The sequence below is a fragment of the Bufo bufo genome, chromosome 6 (genome assembly GCF_905171765.1).
Source record: "Bufo bufo chromosome 6, aBufBuf1.1, whole genome shotgun sequence".
Taxonomy (NCBI): Eukaryota; Metazoa; Chordata; class Amphibia; order Anura; family Bufonidae; genus Bufo; species Bufo bufo.
In genome coordinates this window covers 148,039,556-148,057,715 of record NC_053394.1, presented here as the reverse complement: position 1 = coordinate 148,057,715, position 18,160 = coordinate 148,039,556, and positions in this window count along the sequence as shown.

The following is an 18,160-nucleotide window of genomic DNA, read 5'->3' as shown; positions in this document are numbered from 1 at the left end:
TATACTTGCTTAAGGGTACTTTCACACTTGCGGCAGGATGGATCCGACATGCTGTTCACCATGTCGGATCCGTCCTGCGGCTATTTCGCCGTGCCGCCGGACCACCGCTCTGTCCCCATTGACTATAATGGGGACGGGGGCGGAGCTCCGTCGCAGCACGGCGGTGCACGGCGAAAGGCCGCCGGACTAAAATTACTGCATGTCAGGCTTTTTAGTCCGGCGGCTTTCGCCATGCACCGCCGTGCTGCGCCGGAGCGCCGCCCCCGTCCCCATTATAGTCAATGGGGACGGAGCGGTGGTCCGGCGAAATAGCCGCAGGACGGATCCGACATGGTGAACAGCATGTCAGATCCGTCCTGCCGCAAGTGTGAAAGTAGCCTAAAGGGGTTGTCCAGGTTCAGAGCTGAACCCGGCCATACCAATATTTTCACCCAGGCAGCTCGTGCAGAGAAGGGACTCTTTTGTTTACCATAACACTGCTGGGCGGAGGCAGTGTGTTCAGTGATGTCACCGGCTCTGAGGGGCGGGCTTTAGCGCTGCCCTAGCCGTTTTACAGGGCCTCCACCTGGCAGCCCTAAGTAGAGCCCGGTTCGTCACCGGAACTCCAGAAAATGCCTTTTTACTTGCATGATTCAGCGCAGGGCAAAGGAGAGCATTGGAGCATGCCTGGGTGAAAATGGGGATATGTCCAGGTTCAGCCCTGAACCCGGACAACCCCTTTAAGGGTCCATTCACACGTCCGCAAAAGGGTCCGCATCCGTTCCGCAATATCGGGAACAGGTGCGGACCCATTAATTCTCTATGGGGCCGGAATTAATGGGTCCGCACTATGTACTCTCTGCATCCGCATATCCGGAGCGCGGCCCCGAACTTCTGGGCCTCGGCTCCGCAAAAATCTAGAACACGCGCAATTGCGGACAAGAATAGGCAGTTCTATGGGGGTGCCGGCCGGGTATATTGCGGATCCACAATACACTACGGACGTGTGAATGGACTCTTTTTTTTTTTTTTAACAATAATTTTTATTGAAATAGTTTTCATTAAAAAAATAGGTTACAGAATGAATGAATGACAATCACATGTACATGTTTGAAACAAGGAAAATTAAGGCAAGTATGAAGCTTCTAAAGCTAGAAGTTATTACACAGCATATGACAAGGAATATTATAACGTTAAAAGGAATAAAGCTTATCAGGTACAAATATAATGAGGTAAGTACTTATGTGCACAGATATATATCAATGAGAAGAAACTTATAATCTAATGGCTGCGTTAGGAGGTAGTTTACAACTACTATGATTTAGCCACACATCCCAGTTCTTTAGGAAGGAGGATTTCGAATTCCTAGAAGATGCCCATAAACCTTCATATAAGCAGCTGTTATCCAGAGTTCTAAAAATTCTGTTAATATTAGGGAGGTTCCCAGATTTCCAGCAAGCAGCGATTTTTAGCCGGGTGGCAAATATTAAGTGGCTGGCTATAGACCTAAAGGGGCAGGGAAGGTCTATAAGTCCAACAGACAAAAGAGCCATCTGAGATGAAGGTCTAATAGGGTAGCAAGCTAAAGATGAGATGAACTTAAATATTGAATCCCATAAACATCTAACTGTAGGGCAGTCCCACCACAAATGTATATATGAACCAGGAGCTTGGCCACATCTCCAAAATCCTGTTTAAGTAAAGAGGGGTTCTATACCATCTATATAATATTTTCCTTGCCCCTTCTAAATGGTCAGATGAATGGACTCTTAACGATGATCATTGACTGTGATCACACAGGTCTAGTCGTGTTTATCGGCAAAAGGTCACACGATGCACATTTACATTACCACAATTCATTAACGACAAAGGATGATTTACTTATTCGCTACGTACATTCACATTACACGATTATTGTTCACCATGAGTCGCTAGCGTTCAAATCGTAACAACTCTTATCGACTCGTCTAAATGAGCCTTGACAGCGGCCTGAAGCATCACTAATTCACCTGACAGGACAGTAGCGTCAAATGTGAAAGAAAGCCTTCATTGGATAGGCATGACTTATGTAAGACCTCATGCACACGACCGTTTTTGTGGTCCGCATCCGAGCCGCATTTTTTGCGGCTGGGGTGCGGACCATTTCACTTCAATGGGGCCGCAAAAGATGCGGACAGCACTCCGTGTGCTGTCCGCATCCGTTGCACTGTTCCGTGGCCCCGCAAAAAAAATATAGCATGTCCTATTCTTGTCCGTTTTGCGGGCAAGAATAGGCATTTCTACAATGGGCCGCCCCGTTCCGCAAATTGCGGAAGGCACACGAGCGGCTTCCGTTTTTTGCGGATCAGTGGTTTGCGGACCGCAAAAAACGGCACGGTCGTGTGCATGAGGCCTAAGGCCTATTGCACACGACCGTATGGCTTTTTCAGTGTTTTGCGGTCCATTTTTCACGGATCCAGTATACAGTAATTTTATAACAAGACACGGAGGCTTCGTATTGCTTTTCTCCTTCTTTACTGAAACCAACAGCAGCAAAGAATTAGCATAAAAAATTAAGGACAACCCCAAACAACCCCTCCCAATAGATAGTCCATAAATAGGTCCTCCTCTGTCATCTCTTCCTCTTTCTTTGCTGCTGCCCACAGCAGATAAGTACCTCTCGTTTATCACTGTATATTTATTTCCTAACCGATATTATTGAGGATTTTATTGTCCTTATTATCCTTAGGTATATAGGTGGAAGCACCTTCCAGGTTTATTCGATCATCTTTTACCTTTGTACCTAGGTTTATTTTTTACATCATCCTTTACCTGTCTTAGTTCTGTTTGTGACCCTTTTTTCCACCCAGGTTTGATTAATTTCATTGTGCCGCATCGCATTATTTCATTGTACCGCAAGCGAACACCTCCGGTCGGTCTCCCTTTCCCCTCCCCCCCTCTCTCCACTTACTTCAGGCGCCGTTTCCACACTTCGGCTAGCCGTTCGCGCTTCTTGCCGCCCGAAGTCTCGCATCTCGCGGGACTTCGGGGGCAGTTGCGGAAGAGGGCGGGGCGCATGCGTCATACGAGATTCTCGGGCGCCATCTTCCTCCACCCTGCTACACCTACGGCGCCGAGATTGGTCATCTCGGCAGCCATTTTACTGCACCTTTCTTCATCCTGGGTGTAAGGGGGCGTATCGGAGTAGCTCCGCCCCCTAGCTCCGTCGGCTCCATCTTAACTCTGCGTTGGACACGGTCGTCGTCCGCTCCTGCCTGCCCTGCTCATAGTTAGGTGTTGTTCTCTTGTTATCTGATTCTCTCAGGAGTGACTAACTCCTTTATCATGTCCCTACCTACCGATCTGCCCTCTGCCCTTGGGGATCCCTCCACTACATCTGCCCTGCAGTTTCCAATATCAGCCATGCTGAACCACATGTGGTAGATTTACAGCAGTCTATCTCTGCAGCAATAGCTAACGCCATGGGCAATGTGTCTTCCATGATATCGCAATCTTTTTCCCAGGCACTTAAGGCGCAAAACCCTGTCACCACCCCATCTGTTGATATTACCCCAGCTACCTCCAGAATTGACTGTAACGATGGCTTAGCTCCATCAAAAGACGGCGTGCATAGGTCACGCAAGAGAGCCTGCCCGCGCCAGGCGGAAAAAGCGCGCCCCTGGAAGTCTGCTCGGGCCCGTCCCGAACTCAGCTCTGACTTTGAAATTGAGTCTGATGAGGAGGTTTTTAGTGAGGATCAGTATGCCTCTGATGTAGACCTTGAAGGGGTCCGGGTGGCTGACGAGTTAGAAGGGTTTTCACCCCCACTTCATCCCCCTTCTAGTATGGTTCCGGATGCTAATCCTCCAGGATCCAGTTCCCTTACTGATCCACAGGGCGAACCCCTGTTTGATCCAGACAGCCTTCACCATCCTAGGTCGGCTGAATGGGTACCTATTCCACATGTGGCACAATACCTGGAGAATAGGGTGAGAAAACCTCTCTCCAAGGAAACCCGGAATAAACTAAAGGCTGAATGCCCCCATCCCTTAATCCCGAATAAGGTGGGTGAGACGCCCAATGTGGATCCTAAGATGATCCAGTTCCTTTCAAAGTCGGGTTTTAACCCCCGTAAGGGCCTAGACTCCGCTCTGAGGGCTTGCCAAGACAAGCTCTTAGACAGTCTAGGACCCATGACAAAAATATTTGAATTGGCAGAAACTGCCAGAATTGAGGGTACGGCCATAGACCCAGAAGAGCTTAGTGGCTGGGCGCAACGCGCCATTTGTTTAATAGGAAACGTTAATTCCTCGTTATCCATTGAACGTAGGAAGGCATTGCTCATGAAGATTGAGCCCAAACTTACTAACATGGCCCTAACGGAAACGGGTGAGGAGGCTCAGGGGCTCCTCTTTGGCGATAGTTTTATCAAAGACTTAGGTAAATTTGTAGGAGCATTTACTGCGCTTGATAAAGCTCAGAGCTCTATGCGTAGAGTATTCCACGGGCGTGTCTCTAATAGGGCCGGCAGTTTTAGGGGCCGACTGTCCGGCCGTGTCCACTTCCAGACGCGTGGAAACGCTCGAGGTTCCTATAACCAAAGAACATCGTTCCAAGAACAAAGGCAACAATCTTCCTTCTTCCCATCCAGGGGTCAACAGTTTCGCTCCAGAGGATTCAGAGGCAACCTTGGATCCAGACGTCCACTGGGTAAGTCCTCAAAACCTGTGTGTTTCTTCCAACCCTTGCATCGGGGGCAGACTCCAACATTTTTTACCCGCTTGGAACCGGGTTACCTCCGATCCTTGGGTACTGGCCACAGTCCAGGGGTTTCACATAGATCTTGTGGTTTCTCACCTGTCTCTCCCAGACCCTCATCCGCTGATACTCTCGAGATCAGCCCGGTCTTACTTGGACCAGGAGCTCCGTTCCCTTGCAGACAAAGGAGCAATAGAGAAAGCACCTCCTCGATCTCCGGGGGTGATCAGCAATATGTTTTTGGTAGAAAAGAAGGGAGGTCAATTCCGTCCAGTAATAAACTTGCGGAATCTGAACAAATTTGTATGTTACCGCCATTTCAAAATGGAAGGGATTCATCTGCTCAGAGACCTTTTACTGCCAGGGGACTGGATGGTGAAATTGGACCTGAAAGATGCCTATCTGACGGTTCCGGTGTCTCCTCAATCCAGAACGCTCCTCCAGTTTTACTGGCACGACCTCCTATGGCAATTCACGTGCCTCCCGTTTGGCCTGTCCTCGGCCCCCTGGTGTTTCACCAAATTGATGAGGCCAGTGGTGGCTTGCCTTCGCAGTCAGGGTATCCGTCTTGTGATTTACCTAGACGATATCCTTTTCATGGCTCAATCCCCATCGGAACTCTTGACTCACCTACAGGCTGCGATGTCTCTTATTACAGGTCTTGGATTCGTCATCAACACCGAGAAGTCCTGCCTTCATCCGTCGAGATCGATGGAATTCCTGGGTTTTGTGGTCAACTCCACCGAACAGACCCTATGCCTCCCTGGATCCAAAATCAGATCTATACGCAAGGAACTTCGTCACGTCCTGAGACTTCCTCGGATGTCCCTGCGTCACCTGGCACGCATTATCGGCCTTCTATCCTCGTCAATCCAGGCGATTTTTCCAGCCCCCCTTTATTACCGAGCATTGCAACGACTAAAGATCGCCCATTTGCAAGCGGGTGCATCCTATGCGGACATGGTGACGTTGGATCGCGAGACGAGGGACGAAGTTACGTGGTGGATCTCCAATCTCGACGCGTGGAATGGCAAGGCCATCGTGGGACCTCAACCGGATCTGATCGTGGAGTCGGACGCCAGTCTCCTTGGCTGGGGTGCATACTGCAACGGGGTTTCCACCGGAGGACCATGGTCAGGCAACGAATCCCACCTCCACATAAACGCTCTGGAACTGTTGGCGGGCTCCTTCGCTATCCGCAGCTTCACCAGCGACAGGATTTCAGCGTGTATCAGGCTCAGAATGGACAACGTGTCGGCCGTACGGTATGTCAACGCCATGGGGGGCACCCACTCGTCAATCCTAACCCATCTAGCGAAGGAATTCTGGTCCTTTTGCCTAGACAGAGGCTTTACAGTGGTCGCGTAATACATCCCAGGGCTACACAATACTTTCGCGGACTGGAGTTCTCGTCACTCATCGGACTTCAGCGATTGGAAATTAGATCCAGCGGTATTCTCATCCATCACATCGATTTGGGGACCTCTCTCTATGGATCTTTTTGCTTCACGTTGGAACGCCCAGCTCCCGCACTTCTACAGTTGGAGACCGGACCCTCTGTCGGTAGCCGTGGACGCCCTTCTTCAGGATTGGTCGGGTCAACTAGCCTACGCGTTTCCCCCTTTTGCGCTCATCCCGAGAGTGCTATCTCAAGTACGTCGCCAACTCGCGGACTTGGTGCTGATAGTCCCCTTTTGGCAAGCCCAATCATGGTTCCCTCAACTCCTAGAACTTCTAGTGGAGGACCCCCGTCTTCTTCCATCATTTCCAGATCTTCTGCGCGGACCTCTGGACCAACTTCATCCGCTGGTGACGGACGGCTCTCTTCGCCTACTCGTGTGCAGAGTCTCAGGGAACGCTGGGGCGTCACAGGCTTATCGGGATCAGCTCGTACCCTTTTGGAGAACGCGTGGGCCCCTGGCACCCGACGCGCTTATCAATCAGCCTGGAAGCGTTGGTCTGACTGGTGCGTGGGGAGGAATCTGGATCCCTCTTCGGCTCCTGTGACTGACATGCTCGAGTTTTTGACGTCGCTTTATGATGAGGGCAAAGCTTATAGGTCCATTAACCTTTTCCGTTCAGCCATATCTTCTCGACACCAAGGTTTTGCAGGTTGCCCGGCGGGGCAACATCCTTTGGTGTGTCGTCTCCTAAGGGGTTCTCGGTTATCTCGTCCTCCTAGACCCCGTTTCTCTAGTTCTTGGGATGTTACGTTGGTTCTTCAATTTTTCTCGGGTTGGCCCCTCAACTCTTCTTTGACTCTACGGCAACTCTCGGCGAAACTGGTCACCCTGCTATGTCTGATCTCATGCAAAAGGGTCTCTGATGTAAGAGCTTTGGATTTCGATGCTCTCTCTTTTATTCCTAGCGGAGTCTTGTTTAATATTTCTCGCCGCACAAAAACTAATATTCGGTCGGTATCTTACCCGGCCTTTCCAGATAACCCAGGCCTGTGCCCGGTGCAATGTTTGAAAGAGTACTTGGACCGCACTACTTCCTTGCGTGTCCCTTCTAACCCGCAATTGTTCATTTCTTTCCGCAAACCTTTTCTTCCGGTTACTAGTGTCACTCTTTCCCGCTGGGTTAAGTGGATTTTTGCACTGGCTGGAGTTGATACGTCGGTATTCACGGCTCACTCGGTCAGGGGAGCTTCGGCTACCTCCATGACCGTTGCGGGTGCCCGTCTGGAAGATGTCTTACGTTTAGCGACTGGTCTAGAGCGTCTACGTTTAGGGAATTTTATTTCAGACCACCTCCACATGCTTTTTCTACGGTAATTTCGTCGCTTTAAACTTGCAATACGAAGCCTCCGTGTCTTGTTATAAAATTGCATGATTTTCCTATTTTATGACGTAAAGTCATGATTTTATTAAAGACACGGAGGCGAGTATTGCCCGCCCTAATTGTTCCCTCCCTGTTATTTTGCTTATATGTTATTTATGGAGATAACCTGATATTTTCTTTATGTTATTTATTATATTATATTATTTATATTATTTATGACTGGTATTTGTTTCCCACATGTTTGGTAAGTCTTGAAATTCTTGGAGTATCCTCGTATTATCATATTTTTCTTTCCATAGGTTGACTCCCGATACATACCTACATACCTTGTGAGGTTGCCAGGACGTTCTTAGGACCAGTTGGCCGTGGTTCGGTTGAGCTTGGGTTCCAGTTCTCGGGTTGTGTTTCCGTTTGAAGTTTCGGTTACAAGATGTTCAGTCCGGTATTCAAGTGGTCCACATCAAAGAAAGAGGAAGAGATGACAGAGGAGGACCTATTTATGGACTATCTATTGGGAGGGGTTGTTTGGGGTTGTCCTTAATTTTTTATGCTAATTCTTTGCTGCTGTTGGTTTCAGTAAAGAAGGAGAAAAGCAATACTCGCCTCCGTGTCTTTAATAAAATCATGACTTTACGTCATAAAATAGGAAAATCATGCAATTACATAGATAAAATTGGGCTGGGCATAACATTTTCAATAGATGGTTCCGCAAAAAACGGAACGGAAACGGAAGACATACGGATGCATTTCCGTATGTGTTCAGTTTTTTTTGCGGACCCATTGACTTGAATGGAGTCACGGAACGTGATTTGCGAGCAATAATAGGACATGTTCTATGTTAGAACGGAAATACGGAAACGGAATGCATACGGAGTACATTCCGTTTTTTTGCGGAACCATTGAAATGAATGGTTCCGCATACGGACCGTATACGGAACGCAAAAAACGGCCAGTAAAGCTGCATTCACACGTCCGTGGTGTGTTGCGGACCCGCAAATTGCGGGTCATCAACACACCAGCCCGGCACCCCCATAGAAATGCCTATTCCTGTCCGCAAGCTGCGGACAAGAATAGGACATGCTCTATCTTTTTGCGGAGCTGCGGACCCAAAATCGGGGCCGCACTCCGCAATTGCGGCTGCAGACAACACACTGTGTGCTGTCCGCATCCATTCCGTCCCCATAGAGAATGAATGGGTCCGCACCCATTCCGCAAAATTGCAGAAAGGATGCGGACCCATTTTGCGGACGTGTGAATGGAGCTTGAACGGAACAGAAAAACGGAACAGAAACGGAAACACAACGGAACTCAAAAACGGAACAACGGATCAGTGAAAAACGGACCGCAAAAAACTATAAAAGCCATACGTTCATGTGAACTAGGCCTAAGGCTGTGGAAATAAGTCCCTCACTGTGCGCAGAGTCCATTTTGAACACTTTTTGTAGGGTGTGGAAACCATTTTGATACAATGGTGGACCCTGCTGAACGACTTTAGGCTGGACACCCAGTGATCTAAATGTCAGAAATGCCTGCACATTATAAAGCATCAATTGGTGAGATCTTTATAAAAAAAACACCAAAGTGTTCAGGTGACTGTCTAATATGTACCTTGGCCACGCCCCTCTTTATTGAGGCCCCACCGCCAATGCTAGTAGTTTCCTAGAAATCGTTTCCTCACTGGAGTTTAGTTGCTTGTACTTTATAATCATTCTGTAATTACTGGAATGTAATCAGCTCCCCATGTACAGACCTTCTGCTGTGCTTGTGCTGGCACACACATGGCAACCCTAATGGGAAACGCTGCAGTGTTAAGGATTAGGGTTGAGTGAACCCGAACTGTAAAGTCCGGGTTCGTACTGAACTTTAGGATTTTTGGACCCCGGACCCGAATCCGAACTTTTTAGTAAAAGTTCGGGTTTGGTGATTTAATGGCGCTTTTTGAAAGGCTGCAGAGCAGCCAATCAACAAGCGTTTAACTTGTGTGCCCTTAGAAGCCATCACAGCCATGCCTACTAATGGCAGGGCTGTGATTGGCCAGTGCAGCATGTGACCCAGCCTCTATATAAGCTGGAGTCACGTAGTGCTGCACGTCACTCTGCTCTGATTAGTGTAGGGAGAGGATGCTGCTGCTGTGAGGGAGAGAATAGGACAGAATCTTTAATCTGAAGTGCTTGTTAACTCAGCAATCTACCTAGATTTTATTGTGTGGGTGCTGTGCACAATCTTTTTACCCTGCCCTGAGCCCAGTGACACAGAAAAATAACTTTTATCCGTCTGTTAGTTAGGTGGGCGGCGGCGGCCATTTTATGCAAGTTTAGTGCACCAGCACAGCATATGTGCATTTGTGACAGTCAAATAGAAGCTTGAAATACTGCAATTACATTCTGGGTTTAAAATAAATCACACATTTTTGGCAAGACCCTACATCTGTGGCATTTGCTGCATCTGTCATTGTTAAATACAAGCTTGAAAGACTGCAATAATTTTCTGTGTTTAAAAAAGCACCCCTTTTTGGCAATGCCCTCCATCTGTGGCCTATGCAGCATTAGTCAGTGTGAAATTTAAGCTTGAAATACTGAAATAATTTTCTGGGTTTTAAAAAACACCCTTTTTGGGCAAAAGACAACATTTTACAGCCCTTGCTGCATCTGTCAGTGTGAAATACAAGCGTTAGATACTACTGTCATATTCTGTTATAAAAGTAAAAAAAACACCCATTTTGGGCCAAATACTAAATTTGCGGAGAATGAGGAGAGCTTCGAATAAGGGACGTGCCCCCGATTGTGGTGCTGCTGGTGGAGCTCCTGTTGTAGGGAGAGAGGGAGAGGACGTGGTCGATCTGTGCCAGCTACACACAGAAGTGAAACACCTTCCTCAGATGCAAGTAGGCGACAGAACCTTCAGCGTTATTTGGTCGGGCCTAATGCGGCTCTACGAATGGTGAGGCCAGAACAAGTACAGGTGATAGTAGATTGGGTTGCTGACAGTGCCTCCAGTTCCTTCACATTGTCTCCCACCCAGTCTCCTGTTGTAAGATCAGAGTTAGCACCTGCAGCCGATGTCCAGCTAGTGACCCTTGCAAATCAGCCAAGCAGTCTGAGCCCCAAGTCATGCAGCAGTCTCCTCTGCTTTTTGATGACTCTGCTGGCATGGTTTCCCAGGGCCATCCACATAGCCCTGCCCCAGAAGTGGAAGAGATTGAGTGCACCAATGCCCAACCACTTATGTTTCAAGATGAGTACATGGGAGGACCATCGCAGCACGTCTCGGATGATGAGGAAACACAGGTGCCAACTGCTGTGGCTTTCGAAAGTGTGCAGGCCGACAAGGAGGGCAGGGGTGAAGACTGGGTAGAAGATGATGTGAAGGACGATGAGGTCCTCGACCCCACATGGAATCAAGGTCATGCGAGTGACCTGTGCAGTTCGGAGGAAGAGGCGGTGGTCGCACAGAGCCACTAGCACAGCAGAAGAGGGAGCAGGGTCCAAAAGCGGAGCGTGGCAGTTCTTCAGACAATGTGCTGACGACAAGACACAAGTGGTTTGCTTGCTGTGCAATCAGAGGCTGAAGCGAGGCATAAACGTTCTCAACCTGAGCACAACCTGCATGACCAGGCATCTAAGTGCAAAGCACGAGCTGCAGTGGAGTAGACACCTCAAAAACCAAGAAAGGTCTCTTGCTCCTCCTGCTTCCTCTTCTGCTGCAGTCTCGGCCTCTTCATCCACCTCTGGAGTGACAGTGCCACCTGCCACCCCGCAAACAGAGGATCTGCCAGCAACACCACCACCTGCGTCACCAAGCATCTCCACAATGTCCCACAGAAGCGTTCAGCTCTCCATCTCCCAAACACTGGAGCGGAAGAGGAAGTACCCCCCTACCCACCCGCGATCCCTGGCCCTGAATGCCAGCATTTCAAAATTACTGGCCTTTGAAATGATGTCATTCCGTCTGGTGGAGACGGATAGTTTTAAAGGCCTTATGGCGGTGGCTGTCCCACAGTACGTCGTGCCCAGCCGCCAGTACTTTTCCAGGCGAGCCATCCCTTCCCTGCACAACCAAGTGGGGGACAAAATCAGGTGTGCACTGCGCAACGCCATCTGTGGCAAGGTCCACCTAACTACGGATACGTGGACCAGTAAGCACGGTCAGGGACGTTATATCTCCCTAACAGCACACTGGGTAAATGCAGTGGCGGCTGGGCCTGAGGCGGATAGCAGTTTGGCGCATGTCCTTCCACCACCGAGGATTGCAGGGCGCTTCAGTTTGCCTCCTGTTGCTTCCTCCTCCTACTCCGCTTCCTCATCCTCTACCAGCTCCTCATCCGGTCAACGTAACACCTTTACCACCAACTTCAGCAGAGTCAGGGGTAAACGACAGCAGGCAGTTTTAAAACGTATCTGTTTGGGGGACAAACCCCACACCGCGCAGGAGCTGTGGACGGCCCTTGAACAACAGACCGATGAGTGGTTGGTGCCAGTGAGCCTCAAGCCCGGCCTGGTAGTGTGCGATAATGGGCGAAATCTCGTAGCAGCTCTGGGCCTAGCCGTTTTGACGCACATCCCTTGCCTGGCGCATGTGCTGAATTTGGTGGTGCAGAGGTTCCTTAAAAATTACCCCCATATGTCAGAGCTGCTGCAGAAAGTGCGGGCCGTCTGTGCACGCTTTCAAAGTTCTCACCCTGCTGCTGCTCGCCTGTCAATGCTGCAGCATAACTTTGGCCTTCCCACTCACCGCCTCATATGTGACGTGCCCACAAGGTGGAACTCCACCTTGCACATGCTGGCCAGACTGTGTGAGCAGCAGCAGGCGATAGTGGAGTTTGAGCTGCAGCACGCACGGGTGAGTCGCTCTGCGGAACAGCACCACTTCACCAATGACTGGGCCTCCATGCGAGACCTGTGAGCCTTGTTGCGCTGTTTCGAGTACTCCACCAACATGGCCAGTGCTGATGACGCCGTTCTCAGCGTTGCTATCCCACTTTTATGCCTCCTTGAAAAAACGCTGCTGGCGATGATGGAAGAGGATGTGGCACAGGAGGAGGAGGAGGAAGAGGGATCATTTCATAAGGTTTCAGGCCAGTCATTCACAAGTGGCTCCGAGGGTGGGTTCCTGCACCCACAAACGCCAGGTACACAATTGTCCAGCCAGGGCACAGTTCTGGAGGATGACGAGGTAGACGATGAGGAGATGGAGGAGAAGGAACCGTGTTCACAGCAGGGTGGCACCCAAACCAGCTCCTGGCCATCACTGGTGCGTGGCTGGGGGGAATACAGAGGACACAGACGATACAACTCCCACAGAGGACAGCTTTTCGTTGCCTCTGGGCAGCCTGGCACACGAGTGATTACATGCTGCAGTGTCTCCGCAAGGACCGCTGAGTTGCCCACATTCTAACTTGTGCTGATTACTGGGTGGCCACGCTGCTGGATCCCGTTACAAGGACAACGTACCGTCCTTAATTCCGTCACTGGAGCGTGATCGTAAGATGCGCGAGTACAAGCGCAAGCTGGTAGACGTGCTGCTGGTGGCATTCCCACCTGACAGCGGGGGCACAGTGGAAGCACAAGGCGAAGGCATAGGAGGAGGAAGAGGTCGCCAACGCAGCTGGGGCACCTCCAGCACCTCAGAAGGCAGGGTTAGCATGGCCGAAATGTGGAAAAGCTTTGTCAGCACGCCACAACAACCAGCACTACCAGCTGATATGGAACGTCTTAGCAGGAGGCAGCATTTCATGGTGGAGCAGTATGTGTGCACACGCCTATACGTACTGAATGACGGGTCTGCCCCCTTCAACTTCTGGGTCTCCAAATTGGGCACATGGCCTGAGCTTGCCCTTTACGCCTTGGAGGTGCTGGCCTGCCCTGCAGTCAGTGTATTGTCTGAACGTTTGTTTAGCACGGCAGGGGGCGTCATCACAGACAAGCGCAGCCGCCTGTCCACAGCCAATGTGGACAAGCTCACGTTCATTAAAATGAACCAGGCATGGATCCCACAGGACTTGTCCGTACCTTGTGCAGAATAGACATGTATACCGGCCTTACCCAGCCATTGCTATACTACAGCGCAATTGCTCATTGTTATATTTTTGATATTTCCCACTCTTTTGGGGTGTACCCTAATTTAAAAAAATATATATAAATATTAAAACCAGTGTTGGCTACCTCGTCCTCCTCCACCTCCGCTTCCACCTACACCGCTACGTCCACCGCCTCCTCAACCTCCTAGTCCATATGGACCTCCACCTCATACATCAAGATTATTATTTTTTTATTTGTACGTATTTTATTTTATGTAATTTCACTAATTTGTCTGTTACATTTTCGGGTGAAATTCACCAATTTTTGGCTGTGATATACCCCTGCTCAACCTAGTAGACAGGTTCATAAATTTCACAAATTTTTCAGTAACATTCTTGGGTGACATTTTACCATTTTTGCCGTGAATAAACCCCTGCTCTGCATAGGTGACAGGGACCGAAATTTTAAAAAATCATGTGTTCCATTGGTGGGTGATGAAACCCATTTCTGGCGATGAAAAACCCCTGCTCTGCATAGGTCACAAGGACTTAAATTTCTTAAATTCATCTTTAATTGGCCCTTTCATTCGATCCTTCTGCTTTAATAATTTGTCCCACATTTCAGCTTGATCACATTGCAGCCATTGACCTCCCTTGGGTGTGGTCTCCCTTTCTCAGGCTCCCTCTCCGGCCTGGAACCCTGATTCGCCGCTAACCATGATCACCATGGTAGGTGCAGAAAAGAACATCGAAAGTTGATAGAGCAGATATCCAATTGGATCGTGGACATCACTGGGACGTGCGACATGGTGGAGCAGTATGTGTGCACATGCCTACACATACTGAATGACGGGTCTGCCCCCTGCAACTTCTGGGTCTCCAAATTGGGCACATGGCCTGAGCTTGCCCTTTACCCCTTGGAAGTGTTGGCCTGCCCTGCAGCCAGTGTATTGTCTGAACGTGTGTTTAGCACGGCTGGAGGGGGTTATCACAGGTTATATTTCCCAATGTTTTGGGGTGTACCCTAATTTAAACAATAAAAAATAAAACAAAAAAACAGTGTTGGCTACCTCCTCCTCCTGCACCGCCACTTCCACCTACACCGCCACATCCATCGCCTCCTCAACCTTCTACTCCATATGGACCTCGTCCTCCTAGATCAAGATTATTATTTTTTATTTTTATGTATTATGTTATTTAAAGTCATTTTCCTATCCACATTTGTTTGCATAGCACTTGCCATGCTCTTAACCACATTTTGCTGCCATTTGCAGCCCTCTAGCCCTTTCCATGACTTTTTTACAGCCATTTTAGTGCTCAAAAGTTCGGGTCCCCATTGACTTCAATGGGGTTCGGGGTCAAGTTCGGGTCCCGAACTCGAACTTTTTTGTAAAGTTCGGCCGAACCCGTCGAACCCGAACATCCAGGCGTCCGCTCAACTCTATTAAGGATAAGAAATGGACTGAGCAGCAGCACGAGTCTCATGAGACAGGATTTTCATTCCGGTTTTCCCCCAGACTCCAATCAGCAAAGCAGTACTTCTTTTTCTGTCTAAAAAAACGGATCTCTGACAGAAATGGCTCAAACGGATGTCAAATGTACATAACTGATGCACAGGATCCGTATTTTTATTTATTTTAAAGGATCCTGATGGTTCACAAGAACGGAAAAATAACAGTGATGTGAACTCCCCCTAACAAAGCTAGAACCAGCCCTTTACCGCACATGGATCCAGAGATCGCCACTAGGGATGAGAGAATCGATGTTGGATGAAACATCCGAAGTCTATTCGCATAAAACTTTGTTTCAATACTGTACGGAGCTCCGTACAATATTAGAATGTATTGGCTCCGATGAGCCGAAGTTATTACTTTGCGAAGTCTCGCGAGACTTCACATAACTTCAGAAATTGATTTATACTGTAAAAAAAACATTTCCCGAACTCGGGTTTGGTTCCAAATGGTACCTTGGAACCGAACCTGAGTTCGGGAAATGTTTTTTTACAGTATAAATCAATTTCTGAAGTAATTATGCGAAGTCTTGAGAGACTTCGCAAAGTAATAGCTTCGGCTCATCGTACAGTATTGAAACAAAGTTTTATGCGAATCGACTTCGGAGGTTTCATCCGAAGTCGATTCGCTCATCCCTAATCGTCACATTCCACATTTCTCTGCTAGGTTATCTTCAGCGTGGCAGCTCAGGGGGCATGCCCTTTCTGCTGCAGCGCTCTCCCTGAAACTACCACAGCATATAACGGAACATATGGCTGGCGGCAGTTGAAGATTTAAACTGAGCACGTTCAACCAGCTCAGTGATGGGCAAACTGCGGCTCTCCAGCTGTTGTAAAACTACAACTCTCACCATTCCCTGCTGTAGGCTGATAGCTGTAGGCAGACTGGGCATACTGGGAGTTGTAGTTCTACAACAGCTGGAGAGCCGCAGTTTGCCCATCCCTGAACTAGCTCAATGAGACGGATAAAAAAAAATAAAAAAAATCAGGAAAAGAACAAACAGAAGGAGGCGCTATACAGATACATTTTATGGAATAACTCAGTAGCTATATGAATTTTTTTATTAAATGCAATTACAAAACTATTCAGATCCAGGTGCTGGTTTTCAAAGATGTAGAATAGGTTTCATAACACAACCCGTTATAGAGGAGTGCCCCCCTTAACTAGAGTAGTTAGTGATTACAAAGAGCGTCTCTACCACATTGAGATGAATGGGCACTGAGTAATCTATCATTTCCCCCATAATGGCGGCGCAGAGAAATTGATCGCTTCCTGCCAGGTTTCTGTAAGGCTTCAGCATAAGGTTACTGACAGTGACCCTTCTAACAAGTAGATACAATCCAAAGTGGAGAAACCCTTTAAAATCAGGGATTATCAGGTGAGATGTGTCAATGCATCCTTTTCATTTCTACCAAATTTAGGCCAGCTTTACACACGCATAATATGAGCACATTTTTGTGCCATGTATGACGCTTACGTGAAATTGGCTCTGTAAACACGGCCCAATATTTAGTGCCATAGACAGGATCAGATCCCATGTTCTGGGATCAGAAAACGTTAATGTTCCTGACACGAGAGGACCTAATCCTGTCTTTTGCACTACATTTACAGCTCCTGCATAAAGCCAGTGGTAAGGGAGAAGTCTTTCTATAATATGGCCCTTGTATAATCGCCATGCACACGGAAAAGAAGTGATAATTTTGTAATATACAAATACCATGGAGGACATTTATTAAGATCGGTGCCTCTACATAAATTTGCCACTTCTGTGCGACAGACTTAAAGGGGTATTCTCATCTGAGACAATTGGGGTCATATTGCTAGCACATACTCCCACTGTCCTACCTATATCGAGAACGGAGTGAGCAAAGTGGTGGCTAGAGGACTGCAGTCTGGCCACCACCAAGCGCTCTCCCCATAGAAGTGAATGGGAACGCACCGCGCATGACCGGCCGCCGCTCCCATTGAATTCTATGGACCCAAATGGAAATAGCAGAGCCATCGGTCTGCTGTTTTCGGCGACCCCATAGAAACAAATAGAGGGAGGCTGCGCATGCGCCCTCCACCACTTTCGGGGCTCCCTTTAGTAGATAGCGGTGGGACCTAGCGATATGTCCCCATTGTCTCAGATGCTGGCATAGATTTAAGCTTAAGCCCTTTTCTCGCCACTTGGGAAAAGTCGCATGTTTTGCCGCACATAAGCCGTTCACCAAGACTTGCAACACCCTTATGGCACTTTTAGCGTGATAAATGTCCCCCCCCCCACCATATTTTTCTGAATAAATCTCTAGTTCACAGTGAGGGGACCTGGCAGTGCCAGACCCATCGGACTGCTTCCTTAAAGGGCATCTGTCAACAGATTTGTACTTATGACACTGGTTGACCTGTTGAATCTGTGTTGGTCCCATGTTCATATCTGCCCGCATTGCTGAGAAAAATGAACTTTTAATATATGCAAATGAGCCTCTAGGAGCAAAGGGGGCGTTGCCATTACTCCTAGAGGCTTAGCTCTCTCTGTAACTGCTGCGCCCTCTGCACTTTGTGATCACAACTGCCTGGCCCTGTCAATCATTTACATTGCCCAGCCCTCTCAAAGTGCAAGTGTGTAAAGGCACCACCCCATTGCTCTTAGAGGCTCATTTGCATATATAAAAAAAAAATTCGAAGCAATGTGGCCACATATGAACATGGGACTAACACAGATGCCTTCAGCTGCCAAGAGCACATGTAACAGGTCAGCCAGTGTCATAGGTACAAATCTGCTGGCAGCCTTTAATGATGGGGCAGAGTGCCCATAGTACTCTGCCTGAATGCTCATCATTGTACAGCTTTCACTCCCCCTACCTGGCACCAAGTGTGGCAGCAGGAGATGCTGAACATGTTGTGCACACTGTGATCAGTTTTCTATTGTGGCAAGAACTCTGCAGCCATTAAGAGCTGCACAGTTCTCCGTCTCCCCGCCTGGCACTGATGCTCAGTGGACAGGACAGAACCCTCAGGGTGCTGGCACACAGTGCAGGTCTGACATGCATTCAAACCCTGGTGTTCTGCATTGTGGGAATGATTTAATCAATTTCAGCTAGCTACAATAATGCACAGTGTGCAAACACCCTCACCATGTCTCGCAGCTAGC